Source organism: Pleurodeles waltl, chromosome 10 (assembly GCF_031143425.1).
Source record: "Pleurodeles waltl isolate 20211129_DDA chromosome 10, aPleWal1.hap1.20221129, whole genome shotgun sequence".
NCBI lineage: Eukaryota > Metazoa > Chordata > Amphibia > Caudata > Salamandridae > Pleurodeles > Pleurodeles waltl.
Window position 1 is genome coordinate 951,991,854 of NC_090449.1, and position 22,380 is coordinate 952,014,233.

General features: G+C 41.9%; 1 protein-coding gene across 9 annotated transcripts in view; it reads left to right on the plus strand.

Moving 5' to 3' along the window:
* CACNB2 (calcium voltage-gated channel auxiliary subunit beta 2) overlaps nucleotides 1–22,380 on the plus strand; it is an 890,619-nt gene that overhangs the window by 795,141 nt on the left and 73,098 nt on the right. The gene's annotated exons all lie outside the window — the stretch shown is intronic.

The window sequence follows — 22,380 nt, forward strand, 5'->3', positions numbered from 1 at the left end:
TATAAAATGAATGTACTTCTAATTCTGTAAATCACGATCTAGCATTTACTAAAGTAAATGCATGTTTTCCGCTTTTGTGTGACTCTGAGATTGGTATTAACATTTTAAAACCAGGGCCTGTATGATCAAAATGTGATTAAAACTGAAAAATATTATTGGTGGAGTAGAAATAATGCATCATTATTGCCCTCTACTGGACAAAGTTCAGAACAAAATTTGAGAAGTAATCAGGTACCGTTCAGCCCGACCTATGAAGTGTTATATAAACAGTTCTTTAAGTAGGCCAGGGACTGCCGATGCAGGTCTTTGGCGAAACCAAAAATGGCTTTGAACCACGGTTTTCGGGGCACTTTATTTCTGTCACTCACCAGTTGAAGTACAAAAAACAAGAAAACAAACACCTTTCTGCCTGTTGGATGCTAGTACTGCAATACAGTGTAGTGTCAGGAAAAGTCGCTTTTGTGACACTGGAACTAAATGACAGGTGGTTATTATTGTTTACCATTGGTGATCCACGGCCTAAAGAGTTATTTCATTTCAACTGAATAACTAATGTAATGCACCTTAGTTTTAAACTCACCTTTTCAAATCTTTTCATTGCTTTTGGCGCTGGATAAAGGCGTTAAATTAAATATCCCCCTGATTTTGATTATGCTTGTGAGACCCGATGCATGACTAGGTCAAACACAGGATGTTATTTGAAGAGACTTTTGTAAAGGCTTCTCCAGCCACACCAGGCTTAGGGCACCACCACCTTTTTATCCCACCCATTGCACTGTGTATGAATATATTAACATATGCCAAATCGGATAAAGGGTAAATGTCAGTAAAATAAAAACTTATGGAGAAAGGTCGGAAGAAGAAAGAAGACAGCGGAGTTTTATCTTTAAAACATGTATCTCTTTCTTACAATCCACACCTGCACCTGACTGGATGAGGGGACCGTTATTACCATTTGTCTTAGCAAGTTCATTACAGTAGCCTGTCATCAGCAATATGAAGTACAACCTTTTGTGAGCATCAGTGATAGATGAGTGAGTGGACCGTCATCTTTGACGTGGGAGCAGGAAAGCTCAAGAGATCGGATCCGAGTCACAAAACTAATTGGAAATATACTTGAGTAATTTTCCTCCTACACTGTACCTATTTACACATGTGCGAATGTAATGAAAACATGCTATTGCGCTGTATCAAAACATCCCGTTGTGTTCCTCCATAGGATAAATATATTCATGCCGCTACTATTAGTGTGGCAGGTGCAATGGCACCAGGGTCCAGCAAAATGAGGAGCCCACTGCACCCTAAGTATGCCTGATTTTACTACCTAAACTGGAGAACGGGGGTAATTTCTTTGTTGGCATTAGGTATGTGGTAGACGGCTACACTACTGGGTGTAGAAAGATTTCTTCCCCTGCACCTCCACCGATATTTGGGGTGTTCCCTGTCTGCTACTTCCCTTGAAAGAGACTCACATCTGCCCTTTACATTAAATCTCTGACTGGATCCATCATGGCAAATTGTCTTGTAAATATTTGTGAATAATCACAGATTTGGAATTTGTGAATGTTCACCTGCTTTTTTAGGCTTCACTATCTTGGACGCGCAGATATGTCCATAAACCACATTAGACATAGTTTAATAATTTAGGTGCGTAAACCACAATGTGAAGTGTCTTGCAGCTCAAAGGCCCTATCTCAAGGGTTGTTGTCACTTGTATAAAAAGGCCAGAGTCACTGCACTGGCTTTTTAATCTTGAACTGAAGAAGGGTCTCTGCCCACAAGTCAGTTTGCCCACTATAATTTAATTTTTAGGCTGCAGGCAGCATTGTAGTCTTCTTCCTTAGTCAAGAATTATGTTCCCTTCCTCGCCAGAGTACACAGCCAAACATTATGCTTCCTATCTCAGCCAAACTCTACACAGGTGTTGTTAGAAATTGGGTCTCTAGTTGGCAGAGGTATGCACCCTGTCCAAGTAGGTACCACAATCTAGGGTAAATCAGATACACACCTCAAATTAACCTGTGCCCATCCTCCAATACCTTGGACAGAGCAGTCAGGTTTAACTTAAGAGGCAATGTGTAAAGCAACACTTGAATTACAGTAAAACAGTGAAAAAAATACAAAAGAGTTCACACCAGCTTAGAAAAACAGAGAATATTTTTCTGAGTGAAACAAGACCAAAATTCATGATATGAATTTTTAAAGAATAAATTGCAACACAGTGCTTAGAAATCAGTAGCGCTAAAAGGTTACTTATGGTCACACTACACAAGGTAAATCTAAAGTTCTTCCTGACCCGAGTGGAGGGCAGGTGGGCTACAGGACCCACACAGGGCCTGTTAAATGTACCTTGGAAGGTAGGACTACGTCGGTGAGGTGCTGCAAAGGCGATGCGTCAGTTCTAATCCACACAGTCTTGAGAATGCAACATCATCGTGCAGCGTCGAACCCTCTGTGCTGGAGTTGAATTGTCGTCATTGAGCCATGCAGTTAAAGCAATGCACCGCAGCTGGGTGGTGATGTGTTGATTCTGAGCTGGACAGTCAGCGATGCAGAGTCCTCAACTTTATCGGCAATGTGTCGCCCCAGAGGAAGGATGCAGTGCTTTTGATCGGTGCAACGGCGTCAGTGCATCAGTTCTTGCACAAAAGAACATCTGCATACTCTCCTTTCAAAGCTAAGGACTGGATTGGCACCTCTCAGCAGGACAGGACTCCCAATTGGCAGAGTCCAGCAGCTACAGCAGAGTTGGGGAGGAAGGCTTTGATGGCTCTGAGACTTTAGAACAGGAGGCAGGCCAGCAAGCTCTTGGATTCACGAGGTTCTTGTGAGGATGTAGAGAGTTAAGTCCAGTCCTTCTCACTCCCAGGCAGCAGGCCAACACAGCAAAGCAGTTCAGCAGAGTGGCAGTCCCTCCTGGCAGCACAGCAGCCCTTCTTCCTGGCCGAACGTCCTCAGATCCAGAAGTGTACTGATTTGGTGGGGTTTGAGCCCAGTACTTATTAACCTGTTGAGCTGTTGAAATGGGGGAGACTTCAGAGAGTGCCTCTGAAGGGCTCAAGGTCCCTGCCATTTCTTCCCTGGCTCCAGCCACTCTACAGTGGGTTAAGCAGCTCTTTGTGTGGGAACAGGCACAGCCCTATTCAGATGTATCAGCTCCTCCCCTGCATCCTTTCCAGGAAGGCCCATCAGCCTGGTGATGGCCCATCAGGATGTAAATTTCACACCCCAGCTCTCTTAGTGTGTGACTGTCTAGAGGGAATGCACAAAGTCTAGCTGTCACACACCCCAGACGTATTCAGAGACGGGCAGAGGCACAGAATGGTTAGGGTAAGAAAGGCCACTGTTCTAAAAGTGGCATTTTCAGACTTATAAATTAAAATATTACTTCACCATAAGTTGGGATTTTAAATTGTGAGTCTAGAGCAGAGGTCTTCAAACTGGGGGGCAGGCCCCCCCAGGGGGGCCTCAAGTGATCCCAGGGGGGCACCAAACTCTGGCCAAAAGAAATATTATACAGATAACATGTCTTTGTTTTAAGCAGAATCATGTTATTGCAGTTTAAAAAAGGTAACAGTACTTAACTGCAATGTTTAAATAGGTTTAGACATATTTAAACATTGCCATCTTCCTAAAATAATTGTGAAAAATTCTGAGGGGGGCCCAAAGATTTTTATTTTTCAACTGGGGGGGCGCGGCATTTAAAAGTTTGAAGACCACTGGTCTAGAGTCATCAGACTCCAAATTCCTATCTTTTCCCTATTGGAAGTTACAGTTGAAAGCTGCTTCAATGTAACCCCAATGTCAACCTACTGGAGAGAGAAAGGCCTTGAAGTACAGAAATGGAATTATATAGTTTTCCCTAATGGAATTATATAGTTTTCACTACCAGGACATGTTAAACTTAAAAATACATGTTCAACTTTTAAAATACACTGCACTCTGCCCTTCAGGGTAGGTAGTTCCTACCTTAGGAGTGACTTGTATATAATAAAAAGGAAGGGTTGAGCCCTTGCAAGTGGGATAACTTGCCAGGTTGAAATGGCAGTTTAAAATTGCACACACTGGTCCTGCAGTGGCAGGCCTGAGGTATGTGTAAAGGGCTACTGAAGTGGGTGGCCCAATCAGTGCTGCAGGCCCACTAATAGCATTTAATTTACAGGCCCTGGGCACATGTAGTGCACTTTACTAAGGACCTATAAGTACATAAAATATGCCAATTGTGGATAAGCCAATGTTATCATATTTTAAGTAGAGAGTACATGCACTTTATGACTGGTTAGCAGTGGTAAAGAGCACAGAGTCCTAACTAAAGTCAACAAAATGTGGAGGGAAAATGCAAAAGGTCTGGGGATGCCCCTGTAGAGAGGGCTAGGTCCAAAACATGTGCTGAGCTTGTACAAGCAAAAGTGACCACTGAATAAGACAAAAAGGCCTGCTTATGTCTAGTGTAGTGGGAGGGGAAATCTTGACCAAGTGACAACTCAGATACAAGGTTGTCCCAAAAAAATGCCAGTCATTTCAAAGTGTATTGTTCTTTCAGGAGGAACACATCTCCATAGCAGCCAACTACAAAACAACTGTTACTCCCAAATGTATATTGGAAACCAGATGATCTTTTGCCAATCTAATGCTAATACTGGGCTTTTGCATCCATAGCATTACATGATGTAGGATGGTTTGGGCAGGCAGGGCATTTCTTTGTAAAATAAGTTTAAAAACAAACACTCCACTTATAGTGGATAACATATCCTGCTATTGTGTTGTGCAAATAATTGCAGAATTAATTAGGATATTTAAATAATTGTGTGACTGGGTTAATAACCGATTTCCAAGTAGAGTGTGCCTATAAAAAAGACTGTTTCCACATCAAAATGTAGAACGTCAGCAAACTTGTGTTGTGTCCTTCATTACTCTTCCACCCAGGTTTTTGTAAGACTGTAAAGATGACATTTGTACAAATGAAATGTTCAGTCAGGCAGGAAAACCTCTCTAAAAGAGAAACTGTGAAAAAAGTCTAAATTTCTAACTTTTATGATGTAAAACTTTCTTCCATTATCAACATGGCATATATACCCATGACATCATGAATTTACAGCTCTAATGCATTTTACAATTATTTGGCCAACACATTAAGAGGATATTATATAATTGATAAGGTGTTTTATTTGTTTTGCTCATACTTAGGTTTTGTCAGGTCAAAGGTCTACCATGACCACAGCATATCAACACTCCCAAGAAAGTTTTCATTGGCCTTCACATTTAAACTAGTTCATTTCTTTGGGTTAGGCTTCAGCCCTTAGCCATGCCCTTGGCCACTTATTTTGCAGGTAGTGCTCATGTCTGCCCATGTGCTGACTTTCTGAAACTGTTTTGATTCCAGTCCTGTGTGCAAAACAGATCAATCCTAATCCATTCAATGGATGCGAACTCCTACCTATAAAAATGCACTTGGCTTTACAGTAGGTTCTACAGGGAGGGATCAGTCACCTCTCTAGCTTCCAGTTTTAAAAAGCTTTATTGTTCCATTTTACTAAAATTATCAAGAAAATGCTAAAAGATGAACATTATCAAAGTGACTGAGAGAAGACATATTGAAATTACCCCTCTTGACCCAAAAAACCCTTATGGAAACCACGTACAGTCAAGTTTGTCATAGTGAGCATAGTAGGCACCCCACAGAGGGGCAGGCTAAAAAGCTTGTACTGCACTACTGCAGTACGCTACCATCCTTAGTATCATGACCTTTTCATCTATGTATATTTATGCATGTATATTATATGTATGTGGTATTTATATAGTGCAAACCTAGCCAGAAGGGAGTGCGGTTCTGGGGCAAGTTTTGTGATGGGTGTTAACCCTGGCATTCTTGGAATAGTTCTCTCCTAACTTTTTGTCTTCTACCCTGCTGTTTTGCTGACTTTGTTTTTGCTGACAAAGTACTCTGCACATTTTACCACTGTTAACCAGTGCTGAAGAGCTTCTGCTCTCTCCTTAAAACATGGTAAAATTGGCTTACATCCAATTGGCTCATTTAATTCACTTGCAAGTCTCGAGTAAAGTGGTAACACATGTGCCCAGGACCTGTAAATTAAAAACTACTATTGGGCCTGCAGCACGCACTCATTGTGCCTCCCACATAAGTAGTCCTTTTAAACATGTCCCAGACCTGGCATTGCAGCCTCTGTTTTAAACTGCCAAATTTAGACCTGGCAAAGTAAATCTTTTGTCACCCCAACCTTCCTTTTTAATACATATCACCCCTAGGGTATGCCCTGAATAGCCTTGAGGGCAGGGTGCAGTGTATTTAATAAATATTACTTGTACTTTTAAGTTTTATATGTCCTGGTAGTGAAAAATACCTTCATTTGGTTTTCACTACTACAAGGCCTACCTTCCCCACAGGATAACATTGGGTTACCTTATTACATTTGATAAGTGATAACTTCCGATTGGAAACAGGTAGACAGATCAGGGAGGAAAGGGATACCTGACACCTTAGGGGGTGGAACTGTCTAGAAGCTTCCTCCACTTCAAAGTGGGCACCAGGTATGAAATTGGACCTTTAGACCCAACTCTAGAGAACACTTTTGGACCTCTGGACCCTGCCAGGAAAAAGGACCACTCTTTTGCTGAAAGGACTGCCACTCAGCGGGACTGCTACCCTGAAGGACTGCTGCTGTACTGTACTACTCGCTGTCCTCTTACCTGGGTGAGAAGGGCTGGACCTGCAGCTCTAATCCCAGCACCCCAGAGTGACTTCAAGGGCTAGTTGTCTGGCCTCCTGACCGGAAGCCTCATGAAAATAACAGACTTCCAAAAACCTTGAACCCAGCACCTGGACTTTGCTACATGTGAGTCCTGCCATCCTAAGTGGTGCCACCCGAGCAGTAAACTGAAAGTTAAGGTACTTTTTATTCAGCTGTCCTAACTCGATACCTGTAGCTGTCTCACGCTCCATCGTGGCCGGCTTGAACTTTAGACTTTCTCCTGGTCCAGCGTGACCAGATAACCATGGTTGGTTCTTTGTGATTGTTGGTGCTATTTTCACAGAAATCTTTCAAATTGCATATCTTCGGTTCTACTGATTGGAGTTTTGTTGTTTTGGTCTTGATTTATTTATTAAACTTTACTCTAATTTTTAAATTGGTGTGGGATTTTACTTGTGTTGTGTTTTCACTTTATTACTGTTTATAGTGCTGCATAAATATGGTATACATTGCCTCTAAGTAAGCCTGACTGCTCTGTGCCAAGCTACCACAGAGTTGAGTAGCTTGTGACTTCACCCTGACAAGGATTGTGATTGCTGCTTTAGTAGAGTTTTACCCTGCTCAACCAGTAACCCAAGTTCTTACAATGGTCATGTAAAACAGGTAACTATTTGGTGTACCCTTTTCACTAAACAAAATAACACTCTTTTGGTGAGTAGCACACCAAAATCAGGTAGAACCCATGTCAGGACACTGATGGTGCAGGGCTCTTCTCTAAACAAAATTATCTCAGGTTGCTCAGAATGATGAAGTGGTTATGATGCTACATGGACACTGTTGGTCAAAACAAAGTGGTTGTCAAAGCAATGCTGATTTTGCTGAGTTGATAACCTCCCCAGGGGTCTTGTATGATCTACATAAAACATTTTAGAAGGCAAATGAGCCACCATTGGCACAATATGTCATTTAGTGGCAATGTTTTTGTAAACAAGAAATCTAAGTTGTGGTCTGTTATCAGGTCATGTATCATAATGGTGGACATAAATGGGTAAGCTTATGATGGCGTTGGTGATCATTGAGAAGCATGCACTGCTGAGGAACATCGCCTTAAATGTAATTGAACTTCAGTGAATAAGAGTTGTTACACTTTTTAAATTTGAACATCTAGTTGCTCATCACCTCTTCAACTGTTTCTCATCCCATTTTACATGTCAACTTGCTGTTATGTAGTATTTTAACCTTCGCAATTGAAAATGAGCAAAACATGCTAGAAGCACAATTTGCTTTTAGCTTGAACAGAAACTAGTGAAAAACATCCAATTATTACAGTGTCACCAGAATCCAAATGACTCTGGTCAGCAGCATGGTACTGATTTCTGTGCAGTGCAAGCAAAAAAGCGGTCCCTGCCCTTTTTATGGTGCCTTGAGGGGATACATTACTCACCCTTTCACATTCAGTCATTTAAAAATATATTGCTACCCATCTTACTAGCACTGTTGTATAAAATATTCAGCATTTGCAGTTGACATACTGGTAGTACAAAAAATTTAAAAACATGTTGCTTGTGTCAATATTGAATTCTCAGTACCGCAGAAACATGCTGTGACAACAAGGCCCCACCTTCAGAACACAATTCAGAGAGAAGCAAATCATTTACCAGAAGGCAATTCATAACAAAAGGAAGCTGTCATCAGAGCCAGACTAAGATAATGGCCTTGCAAGCAGAGTGAATTTTAAACAGTTACAATCCAAGTGTTCTTTAAAAAAAAAAATAAAAAAAAACATGGACATCTATGACAAATTTCTTTAGTAACTCAGTCACACCTGCATTCGAAACCCCTTTTAATGTCAAAATGGATAGAAACCTAATAATATTTAACCCATTCCTAAAATTTCCATCTCAGGCTCTCCCATCAAATGCTTCAAATTCTTTACAAATCAGGCTGAGTGCCAGATGCTCACCACTATGAATGAAAATTGTGCTGTCGTAGTTTGACTCTTGCTCTAGGCAAGACTGCTGGTTTAAGGAGGACAGTGCCTATGTCTGTAGGTGACTATGCCAGTCCTACAACAAGTCGCAACTGTTGTCCCAATCCTCCCAGCTCACAAGCAGCATCTCACCAAAAACCAAAACAGTAAACAGTGATTTGTGGCAGCCTTTACGCATGGACTCAAGAGTGCAAAATCTCAGGGAGTGTCATGGTTAAACGGAGATTACCCCTTTCTCACATTAACAACATGTCTCAATCAAATACAGGCAATGAAAGATAAGGAGTAAAAGTCTTAATAGGTTTTTATTAACAATACTGCAATCTATGATAAATTGCATGGGCTGCAATGATTAGGATAATGAACAGTGCAAGAAACAGAAATGTAAAAACAAGAGCCATTAGTACAAAGATCACCACCATCTTGCAATGGACATGAAATATGTCCTAATACCCTAGCATGATAAATCTAACCCCTAACCTAAAGAGAGTTAGGTGTGTTAAACCTAATCTGCCACTACCATGTCCATGAGAAGAGCCCTCCAACCCTCGTTACCTTGGAATGAGGTCTCCAGCTCAGAATCCATGGGGACACGAAGACTAGGTCAGCATCAAGGCGGCATGCAGCATGGATAGCAGTGATGGCACCTGGTCGGAATCCCTCTGACTATCTGTCTGTGTGAGATGTATTTATACAGATCTGATCGGACCCCTGACGTAGGTCTGTTCCCAAACAATAGATAACAAGACATGCTTGGGGTGGCAATTTATATAAACTATTCCCTCTAAAGTGCAAAGAGGGAAAGTACCTAATGGGAATACCTACAGTGAGTTTATCTTTGTCGCTTGATAGTGACGCCTTAGCACAGTGGCACTGATAACATGAAACTAAAACACTGGCCTAACTAAAAATAATGCAGCCATCCTGGAAAGATATAATTAAATAATTTCACTCAACCGGAGCTGGTTAAGTAGGGTAAAAGTCACTAGGTGACGGGGGCACAAGTCTACAAGCCAGGAGGCTAAGCTAACTCCTGCTTCCCATTAAAAAAACATAGGATTCACTATCCCCTCCCCATTGCCGTAACAAGTATGATGCCATAGGATGACACCACCGAAGGTGAATTAATCCAAACTACAAATGCTGTGGACTGCAACAAGCTAAAATCATTAAAAACTAGCTAAAATTGTATCTAAAAACATGTTAAAATATAATAGCTAAAAAACATACAAAGAGATATAGGGGGTTATTACAACTTTGGAGGAGGTGTTAATCCGTCCCAAAAGTGACGATAAAGTGACGGATATACCACCAGCCGTATTACGAGTCCATTATATCCTATGGAACTCGTAATACGGCTGGTGGTATATCCGTCACTTTACCGTCACTTTTGGGACAGATTATCACCTCCTCCAAAGTTGTAATAACCCCCATAATGTCGACCATGACAAGCATAGCAGGCCAAAGTTAAAAGGCAATCTTTGAAGTTAGTAACATAACCCAATCATCAAATCTATTTAACAATAGTCATGATCTTGAAGAGAGTCTTCAAAGCCATTAAATGGAAAGGCCCTCAGAAAGAAGGCCACATCATCAGATGTTTGATCGATGATGGGATAGGCCGACGGATCCACAGAGCAGTAGTGTGTGTCAGTCTTTTGTGCAGGACCTCCTGCAGGAGCGGCACTCTCCACAGCACCAAAAAGAGCCAGATCGGTCACCAAGGGCGGCTCATAAGTGGCTTCGTAAATCAGCCTTAGTCTCAAGGGGCACGACCGTGAATGAACCCTCATCGGGGACATTAGCAATGCTTGGTCCACAGGAGGCACTGGTGTAATAGCAAGGCCCACGGTAGGCAGATGTTCGCAGAAGCACCACACTCAGCGAAAGAGCGGCTGCACACATCATAGGAGTGGTCTGAATGACAATGACTAGTCACGCTCCAACTCTTCCAGCAAGGGAGCATTAAAGAACTGAACCATGCGTTCACAGCACAGCTGAGCTGGTGGTAGTGGCTCCATCACTCCTCTTATCTGTAAAGGCAAAACCAATGCGAATCAGAATCAATAGCAGTAGTTTTCCACCTATTAACACCAAAATTAAAGGAAAGCTGCCAAACACACTTGAAAAACAGTGAATGGATGGCTGAAGGAATGACTCCGAAGACAGTCTGGAAGATAGGCACTAACCCAGACCCGATAGCCTTAAAGAAATGGACAATCCCTGTAGTCCTCGAAGCATTGAATATTCTGGATACCAGCTCTCCAAAATGCTTGGGGAAGTTGGCATTTAATTGGGATTGTATCTTGGCTGATGGTCTTGCTATCTGGAGAGCATACGTCTCTCTAGCCGATGTCAATGCCACTTGTTTTTGAAACAGTAGCTCCTTTAGTCTGCTCAGTTTGTCATAATTTACATAAGCAGTATCAATGTGTGGCCACATTTCTGCTACTCTTATATGTTGTGTGGAGGGGAATAAAACATGTCCGCAACACGTAATGACCTTAGAGACTAAAATCGCGTAGGTAATTCCTGGTCACACACCGCAACAGCTTTGGTCGCTAAGTTTCACATAACTTCCATTTAAAAGTATATGAAATTCTGGTTTAATCAAAGGCACAGGAGTACCCTTCAAAAAACAGGCCAAGTTTGCGACCCCCGCATTGCAAAGGCTGTGAAGGGACACCTGTTTGCAGATCATTGAATGACTAACAGTAGTCTCACATTCGCTACCTCTGAGAAAGACCTCTGTTTCGCCGTTCAAACATTTATATTCAAAGGGAAACTCCCACTCTTCTTTAATATAGCTATTGCCTAGCCACTCGTATCAGCCCACGACAAGAAGTTTCAGTCCTTTCAAAAAATGAAAAGTCGAAATGGGCAGATTAATAATGCCATGTTGGAGCCATACTGTTGATGTACTTTCTGCAACAGTAAAAGGCAACTTCTCTAACCTTTCTGTGTGAAGCATGGTGAAACTAGCTTCCCTTTTAGCCATTGTCTGTTAACGTTAATATACTTCCATGGAACGCGGACGTTTTTCAGAGTCTGTAATGTCCAACCTAACTGCATGATGAAACACAGCTGACTTTGTCCATGGTATAAAATGGACATGTGTGTCTGAATAATATCAATCGCAGACGCCACTATATGTGTTAGGGAATAAATCCTGTTGGACAGAGTGTTCATGCTGTTGTCGACAACAGCTAAACCCTTTTCTAAATTTTCTTTGTCTATCTGCCTTACACGCGCAGCAGCTTCTATGTGAGAAAGCTTCCAGATTTCATTATATATTGCATAGATGAATCTTTTAGAGCGTGGATTTCTCTGACCTAACAATAAGTCCTGCAAGCCTATATCTTCAGAAAGAGTGTGAAAATATCCCTTAACTGTGGCTAACGTGTTAGTCTGTACCCTCTGTTGGCACAGTATACCCACAGTGTATGTTGTAACTATACCCATATGTTGACCCAAGACAAAGCCCCTGAAGAATTCACAAAACGTGCCTGACACCCATTTGTATCTATTGACCATACTAACCACCTGCCGGGATGGAAAGTGAAGAGTTATAGGTACCAGCCTGAACCTTTGCATCTTGTTCTTCCTCTGTGACATTCAGGAAGTATTGCCAGTTATTAATTTTGCTGGTGTGGGGATACTGGGCGCACTCATTTCCTTCTTTTTTTGCTAACCCCAGACAGGATGTTTGTTGAATGGTGTCATTCAAAAAGATCATTTACCTGTACTAGCCAATCTTGTGTTCCCCATACACTCTTTACATCAATAGTGTTCCTCCAGTTTTCATAACCTTAAACTGCCAGACGGGAAACAAAGGAATCTGAGTAAATAAACTTTGTATTGGTTAGCAAAATGTTCCTAATTTTTGAAGGTGGTAATTTGAAGTAATATGACTCTGCATTTTTTGTGTCATGCCCAGAAAAATATGTGAATTTGTTTGCATAATGTTTTGGGATCCCGATAGGTGGAGTTGAACAGTGTTCGCACTGTGTGTAATTAAGTACTGGTCTTTGTCTGGTGACACAGTGCAGGTGGTAATGTCCCCAGTTGTTATAGCAGAACACTTCCCCATAATTATTTCCTCTTTGTGTTTGTATACACATCATCACTTTCAAATACCGCATAGTCTTTCATTTCAGTTAACATTGAATCAACTTTCTGGACATCCCAATCATCAAATACAACACCAGGTGTAATTACATCAGTCATAGATATTTTGAAGACATAAGGAATCTGAATGACCTCAGTAGGCCGTATATATCAAATGGACTTTATTTCAGACAATCCCATCAGGAATTGGTACAGCTGAAATGTTTATAAGGGACAAAGGGACAAGTCTCTTCAGACCTTATGTGAGGAATGATATGGAGTTAAGACTTCATCCACAGGCTTGACAGAGGACCGTTCAGGAAGGTAATGACCATTTGTAAGCAGGAATAAAACAGTCACAAAACCAATTCAATGAAAAAATGCAAATAATGTCAAGAATAACCATAGATAGTTCCATGGGTGTATTAAATAGTTATTTTTAAGCCATATATACAGCTTACGTGTCTTGGAAACTGTTTCAATCGCAGCAGTGGATGAAGTTGAAGAAAAGTCATCTTTATCGATGAAGTAACCAGAAGCAATCCCTACAAACGCAGGTGCAGGTGCATTACAGGTGGATGGATCCACTTAAAGTGGAGGCTCATAGTAGACGATGTTGTCAGTTTGTGTTGTGTTGGAATAGAAGACAGCCACATCTTGGACAGGTGATGCTGTTGAGGTGGTAACAGGAATCAGCAAGAGCTCATTTTCCACTCTCCCTATGTTCGAGGAGGTATTTGTAGCATCGTTGGACATGCTTGTGTAGTCAGAAGTATTAATATTAGTTCTTTTTTGAAGATGTATGTCCTGTTGGGTAGTGAGAGGGGACCGGGAACTACTCAAGGGACCTCTGGGTCTACTGTGCAGGATCGGCCCCATGGTGCAATTTGATGTCATCAATGGAAATTAATCTGTTAGCTTTGGAGCCTGGCAGCAGTGGTAGGATGACAGTTCTGGTACCTTGTATCCCTAGGACTGGGACCAGTGCTCTGTAGGATGGGCAGAATTCTTTCTCTAAGTAATCTTCTCATGAACCAGATCCCCAACTTTAGGAATCCAGTCAGTAGAAGTTGTTGGTAAAGCCCTTATTCCTAAGTTGCCATCACTGACAGATGAATTATCATCACAAAATTGCTGAAGCTCCTGTAAGACAGTGAGATGCTCATTTATGTCAAATGATGTATCTGATGCCACTATACCAGGGCCATCAAGATCTGGGATATACATAGGTATCCCAAAGAGAACCTCATAAGGAGTGCGTTCCCCCAAGGACTGTCTTGGCAGATTTTTCAGTGCTCTGTGGACCCCATATAGGTGATGAAGCCAGCTGTGGCCCGAACCTAATACTCTGGCTGTTAAGGACTGCTTTAAATCTCAATTCCTCCTCTCCATGACTGAATTTCCCTTGGTATGGTATGGTAAGGAGTAATGGACTTCAATACCCATCATCCCCATGGTGTCTCTGAATGCCCTAGAGGTAAAGGCAGGGTCCTGGTCCAAGTGGAATGGGGACACACACTCCTTATGAGGTTCTCTTTGTGATACCTATGCATGCTTATGCAACAATTCCTGGGTATGGAGACCAAACAATCCCCACCATAAGCAACATTCTGTGTACTGATATGAGTATTTTGTAGGGTATGCTTTTGGAAGAGGCTTACTTTCAGCCAAAGCTTTCACGGCAGTCAGAATTTCATTATGCAATCTCGCCTGAGAACGAGTCACTGCAGCCACAGAAGCCGTAGCTACTGCAGATTTGGCTGCTTCATCAGCCAAAGTGTTGGTGATAAGATGGATTCCTACATGTTGGTGGCCAAATGTATGCACTAAATGGACACAAGGTAGCTCATCCTTGAGATCAGCCACTCTCCCCCACAGAGTTCTATGTTTTATGGTGTTCCCTTTGGAATCCCTAACCCATTCAACTTCCAGTGATTAAGATAATCATTGTAGGACTGGACGCAGTAGTATGAGTCACAGACGATCAGAGTGAGTAGTTCTGGCTCTGTGTGTTCTAGCGCTAATATAAGGGCTTTGAGTTCAGCCAGCTGGGCTGTGCAGTCCCCTAGGGTTTGCATGTAGGTATTGTGAGGGTGGAATACACCTTCCTTCATCACTCCGCTCATGGCTGCGCAAGCAGCTGAATATTGATGCTTGGTACCTACAGCTGGTTGTGCTGAACCATCAGTGCAAATGACAGCATGGTATCTGTCAAGTGGCAAAATATCTAGAGGTATAGGGTACTCTTGTTCGGATTGGAGAGATTCTTGTGTCTGAAGTTTTGGATCAAAGATGTAATCTACATCGGTGGCAGTCAGGGAGGTTGCCCACTGAATCCAACATGAATGTAATGCTTTAACATTTGAAACTCTAGCTTGAGTGATGGCCTCTAAGGTTGGCACCGGTGTAACGACAGTAATGCGTTTCCCTTGGGCAAGTGGCCTCTCCTTAATGACAGCCATCTGAACTACAGTTAGAATTTTTTCTGTGGGCGCGAAACATTGTTCTGGAATATAAATATGATTTATATGCTATAGGCACTGAGTCTCCTTCGTTAAAGGTGACATAAGTGAACCCGATGGCACCAGCAATTATTCTGATGACCAAATTTGTTTTGTTGTCACAGGTGTGTAACTGTTTCGCTTCTAGCATGACCTGTTGCAATTCCCTAAGGATGCATGTGTGTTCAACTGTCCAGTGTCTGCTAGAAAAATCAGGGTGTATTAAGTCATAGAGTGACTTGATATGTTGTGCATAGTCAGGAATGTATGTTCTGCCAAAGCTGAAGAAACCAAGTAAAGACTGTAGTTTCTTAATTGTATTTGATGGTTGGAGTTGAGCACATTTTTCTAGAAAGTGCGGGCCAGGCTCTTGCCCTCGTTTGATAGCGTGTATCCCAGGAACAACACACTGAGGAATGCTATTTTAGTTTTCCTAAAATTAAATTTGTAACCAAGGGCTCCAAATCCTAAAACGATCCGATCAACCCTGGTAAGATGAATGTTGAGGTCGTCATCTGTGAGGTAGATGTCATCCACGTAAGACCACGCCTCAGGATCAATATCATGTAATATTGATGTTACACGGGCTGAGAACAGCCCTGGGCTGTTCTTATAGGCTTGGGGCAAACGGCAGAAATGTTTTTGTGAGCCAAATGAGAATGCATTCAGATCCTGACTTTTCGTGTGCTAAGTTTTGGCAGAATAAAATGTTGGATTTATCCAAAGTTTTTTGTATTTTTTGTGCACTAAATTGTTAATTATTGCGGTGCTGTGTGAATTTTGTATAACTTATGTGCATGTCTTACTGTTTAAATGTCTGTAATCTAAGATTATTCCGTGTGAATGGTCGGGGTTTGTGACAGGGAATAACGGGTTATTCATTGCAGAGACGCAAGACTCAGTTACTCCCTGGTACTCGAGCTAAGTGAGGATCTCCCTCCCTGGAGCTTATGCTTCGTGTTTAACAGGATATTGTGGCTGAGGCTGTGGTGTAGACCTAATAAGTATTACATGACAAGGAGAATTCCTGTCCCAATCTACATGATTGCAGTATAACGCAGGTGTTTGCGCTAAAGCCCAATTGACAGCGTAGGCTTGTTTTACCACTTCTGGCACAAGATCAGAGGAAGAAGGCAAAATTACATCTTCCCCATGTGGGAGCTTACGGACGCACTCAGGTGGCCAGTCCCTTTCAGCCAGTAGGATATCACAAATAAGTTAATCGCAGAATATCACACTAATAGTGTGTTCTATGTCCCCCTCAATTTGAATGCTTAAATCATAAACCCTGTCGGGTGGGAGTACATGCCCGTCCACAGTCTCAACTGCAATAAAATTGCTAGTTGCTGTCGCATCCAGATGATCTTTCAGACTCTGGCGACATATCGTGACCTCTGCTGCGCTGTCTAGCAGTGTCACTGCCCATGTCTTGTTCTTCAGCAATGTTCTCAAGTGTACTGGCATTTTTAATTGACAGTGCTGCCACCTTTTTCCTTATAAACTGTGGCTTTTGTTGTGGGGACTTTTCTTCTTTTTTGTTTGAAGACTGTGGTGAGTCTTTCATCTGTTTCGCATATTCAGGCCGTCGATCAGGACAGCCCCCTCTTTCGCCACGTCTATCCGGTGCGTTCTGAAAGGAACGAGAGGGACGTGAATCAGTATAGCTGTCAGGACTTTTTATATTTTCTCTGTTTCTGAGATATCTCCTGTCACAGTTCTCCGGGTGTGCAGAATCTGCTCTATGATTTTATCTGTCTTTAAATTGTTTTTGTTTATCTGAGCCCTTTTTAGAACCCTGCTGTGCTTGTTTAGTACCTTCCTTAGGGGTGGTACCTTGTATTTCTATCTTTTTCAGCTTTGCTCCCAAACTGTCCTGTCTTATACTGGTATAGGTGTTGGAAATAATTTTCGGTAGCTCTTGCTGCTGGTCCAACTGTGGAACTTCCCGGAGCCGCTGGCATATAGCCAATGCTACAGCTTCCCCTTTAATAATAACAAGTATGATTGAGGAGACTGTGTCGAAGTTACACATCAACTTCCGGTAAATTGGCAAGTGTCAGGGTACCATGTGTGGTAGTATAAATTGCAGCAAAGACTGTACCCCCTGGGCAGTCATCCACTGAGGGAACCATCCCGAAAGGCAAGCACATAGTGAGAATTCGATGTTTTTCCTGTGGCCCGTATGGGGAAACACAGCTTCCAACTGATTTGTGGGCTATCCAGATCGGGATTTTCTCTTGTTCTGTGGGTACTTTACCCATGATAGAATGTATTGTTTGTGGCTTAATCCCATTAGTAGCCAATTTGTATCCAGAAGGTGCTGGTAGTGCTGGACATGCTGGTGTATTGTTCAGAGTTCCCATTATGAACTGAACAAGTCATCTATATAGTGTTACTAGCTCAATGTGTAAATTGCGCAGATCAGCTGCCTGCATATTTTGCATACCTAGGTGAGGTGTGTATGTGGCAAACATAGGCCATGTTGGTCCGTCATTACCTAAGAGACCTAGTCTCACGGGTTGTATTACGTGTGGTAGGGTGCCATTAAACCAGTTATGATGTTCCTTATAGGTATTTCAAGATACTGGTATGCTCAGTACTATTGTGGTACATTAGCTATTCTGTATGTGTGGAATGTGTGTGATCTTTGGTCTTTCTCAGGCGAGGTGACCCATGTGTAGAATGTTTCTGCTTGGTAAGCTTTATTAGCTTCTGCTGTGAATGTGACATCCCCGCCCTCATCTGTTAAGCCATGCACTACTAGGTGTAATTTTAATGCTTGTCTAGCATTCTCAGGAATATCTATGGCATTAGCCATATTGTGTAATGGGTAACAGCTATGGAACACCAAGTGGGGAGAAAAAGTCCTTTTAAAAGTTTGAGCTCAAACAACCGTCAGCCTACTTAGGTGTTCCCCGTTCAGCAGAGCAGGATCTTTCCCAAGACCACGGACTCCTCCGTATAATGGTACTTAGGGTACCTGTTGTGTGTGAGACAGTGATAATCAGGGTATCCGTAACAGTAAAAGGTGATTTGTGGCAGCTTTTACGCATGGACTCAAGAGTGCGACATCTCAGGGAGTGTTGTGGTTAAACAGAGATTACCCCTTACTCACATTAACAACAGGTCTCAATCAAACAGAGGCAATGAAAGAGATGCAGTAAAAGTCTTAATAGGTTTTTATTAACAGTACTGCCATCTACGATAAATTGCATGGGCTGCAACGATTAGGATAATGAACAGTGCAAGAAACAGAATTGTAAAAACAAGAGTCATTAGTGCAAAGACCCCACCATCTTGCAATAACATGAAATATGTCCTAATACCCTAGCATGATGAATCTAACACATAACCTAACAAGAGCTAGGTGTGTTAAACCTAATCTGCTAGTACCATGTCCATGAGAAGAGCCCCCCCAACCCTTGTTACCTTGGAATGAAGTCTCTAGCTCAGACTCCATGGGGACACGAATCCTGGGCCAGCGTCAAGGCAACTTGCAACATGGATTGCAGTGATAGCATATGGTTGGAATCTCTCTGACTGTCCGTCTAAGTGAGGAGTATTTATACAGATCCGGTCAGACCCCTGACGTAGGTCTGTTCCCAAACAATCGATAGCAAAGTGTGCTTGGGGCAGCAATTTATATAAACACAATTCCCTTAAAACAGCAAAGAGGGAAAGTACCTAATGTGAATGCAGATAGTGTGTTTATCTTTGTCGCTTGATAGTGACGCCTTAGCACAGTGGCACTGATAACATGAAACTAAAACATTGGCCTAACTAAAAACAATGCAGCCATCTTGGAAAGATATAATTAAATAATTGCACTAAAACAGAGCAAGTTAAGTAGGGTTAAAGTCACTCGGTGATGGGGGCACAAGTCTACAAGCCAGAAGGCTAAGCTAACTCCTACTTCCATTAAAACAAGATAGGATTCACTACAGTGCTAGCTTAACCACACCCTCACTAAATTCTGTAACAACTACCACAAATAGGCATCATCCCCCCACCAAAAAGATTCCTTAGTGACCACTCTTTTTAAAGTGCCCACCCTAGAGCAAGACGAATCTGCCATCTATGAACCAGTAAGCATACTCCAAATCATCTCCAGCCTCCTGGAAACAGCAACCTACAGCTACAGCAGCACCTAGATCAAGAACAAATGATAGATATTTCACAGCAGGGTTCTACTCTACAAACAACAGAATCATCTTTGTTAGACATCACCATTTGCATCCACAAACTGCTTCAAAGGGGGAACAGGAACCTACTGATCCCTCTGAGATGACATTGGCAAGTTATGCCTGAGTGTACATAATCTGGTGCAGGTGCTTCAGTAAAAAGTCAGAGAATAGGATGGGAGGAGATGTGGCATTACACTTTGAACTGCCAACTTTGGAACTAGGGAATAAGGTTCAAATCCAAGTCTGGGTACAACATCCTCTGATTCTAAGCAAATCACTTAATCTTCCCATGTCTACAAAATGTGTAATGTCTGGTTCTCATATAAAGATCTCCAGTGCCTTTAGTCCACATTTTTGCTATATAAAACTGCAGAACAAAAAAGGTGGCAATCATGTTACTCATTTCTTTCCAACTACTTGTTCTGTGCCTCCTTAGAAGGAGCATCTCCCTTATCTGCGCGACATGTGGCATGCCACAGCCTTTTCTACCATTCTCTTTAATCTCTACATGAGACTGATGTGAGCAACAGTAACAGTGTATCAGTAGGATATAATCCATACTAGGATTTTACCAAATATATGTGGTGCTGTGAAGGAATGCGGTTAAGACCAAACAAATGACAACACCATTCTTTGAAGAAGAACAGAGTCCTCACAGTGGTTACTCTCAGACCCTAAAGAAAGTAGAAACCTCAAAAAGGTAAAGATCTGAGAATGCTACAGAACACCATGTCATTCCCACCATCAAAGCAGGATGCACAGTCTCTTTTACCTCAAAGGCAAAACATATTTCTCCGAAATCCTGACTTTCACCACCATCACACTTCTCTCTCTTCCAGACATGGGAAACCCTTTCCCCCACATATTTCCAAACCTCACAACTCTAGGCTAGATGCAAGGAAACCAAGATACAAATTCTAAGCAACTGCCAGTAAGCCTTCCTCAAAGAGGGGTTGTAATACACCTTTCAGTCCATCATGAGACATAAATCTCGTAGTGCCAAATCCCACTAAGCCACAATGAAAAATAAATTTCAAGATAGGAAACCCATTCTTCTGTACTTTCACCTCACATAACTAAAGAAAACCCAAGCTTTTCCTTTTATATTTTCTGACCAACAAGAAATTTAATCTTACAAACCACAGCTCTCTGTTGTTTGTTTAATAGACTTTAGTGAGTTGGCACCCTGCTAAATCCAAATATAATTGTATCCATATATGTAAAATAGGACAGATTAATTCACAGCCTAGAGATACTAGTTATCTCTTGAGGAAGGAATGCAAATTATTTTTTAAAGGATGCAGGCTAATCTCTGGATGTATGTTCCCTTCTTCCTCAAGGTACATGTGCGCTGTCTCTGCAGATGCCTTTTTCAATGCGAAACTGAAGTCAGAAAGAAGACTCGTGTTCCCTAAATAGTTATCCCCCTTGGGGAGAAATATCCTATGATGTTGAAGGATGAGTGGCATCTATGCCTACTCTAGCTGGTGATTACAAACTTCACACAATATGCTCTTCTTGCTTGAATCACGTGTACATAAACTTGAAGCAGTATAGTATTGTGTTCTCTCTGTGCTCAATCAACTTTTAGTTTTTTGTAAAGCTCACCTACCTGTACGTACCCATGCTCTCCATTAACTCAGACAAATACTTCAAGCCTGGCGGTCTCATACCAATCCTCCCCGATGGCATGTACCCAAATTGGTAAAGACGTCTGCCTGTACAACCCAAACAACAGGGAACATTCCAACACAACCTCATCTAAACATTTACTTGAACACACAATACTACTGATGATTCAGAGAAAGAGATGACAGACTCTGGTTAACTCAGATGAAACTGTGAGGCAAGAAGGTGCAATAAAACCTCGATAACATAACAGTGCAGTGAAATCTGCATGCCTATTCAGTGCTTAGCATCTGACATAATCACATGCATGTGGTAGTAATATTTAGTTACCTCATTCAGATTCAGCTCAAGGGGCTAGATGTACTTAGATTGTTAAGATTAAGATTGCATAGCAGTTTTTTCAAGTCGCTGTTTGGTAACTGCTATCACCAATGTACAGAAGTGATACCTTGCCTATTATTGATTCGATATGGGTCACAAATAGGCCTAACGCATGAATATTAATGAGGTAGGTCGCTATTTGTTACCCACTAGAATTCGCTGCCATCACAGGGATGTGGGCCTGCTGGGGTCAGCAGACCACAATGTCTATGATTGTTTTTAAATAAAGCAGTCATTTGATTTAAATACAACCCTTGTCCCTTAAAGGAAAACGCTATGCATTTAAAATTACAAATTAAAAATTAATTTTTTATTTTCAAAGAGTAGGCAGTGGTCCGTGGGACCACGCCTGCTTTAAAAAAATATGTATTCAACCATTCTGAAAGGGGAATGGGTCCCAAAGGGACCCCTTGCCATTTGTCAACGGATTACCACTTTGGTGGTAAAGTGCGGTAAATTGGGAAGAAGTGATCAGAGCTTCTTGGAACGTGTCTGCCAGGGCCAGTTTGGTTCCTTGTCCCGCCCTGTGCATTGTAATTATTCGATTAATGTTACCCTGTTAGTCGATTTGTTTTTTGCAATGATACAAAATCCTTCTACTACTATAAGCACAATGAGATTTCCTGAGTTTAATATGTGTAATTTCACGAAAATTATGAAAAATAGTGTGTTATGCCCAAAGCACTTGACTTCAGTCTCGCATGAAAGCTGAAGGCTCGGACAAAAGTTATGTATCAAAGTCACACGAGACACCTGCATGAGACTTCCTTGAGCAGAAGCTCTTGTGCAGCACAGCAGTGTCACAGATTCTGCTAGACATTTCCTGCTCCAACCAATCACCTGCTGGAGCAAGTCATATGAGAAAGAGTAAGAACTAT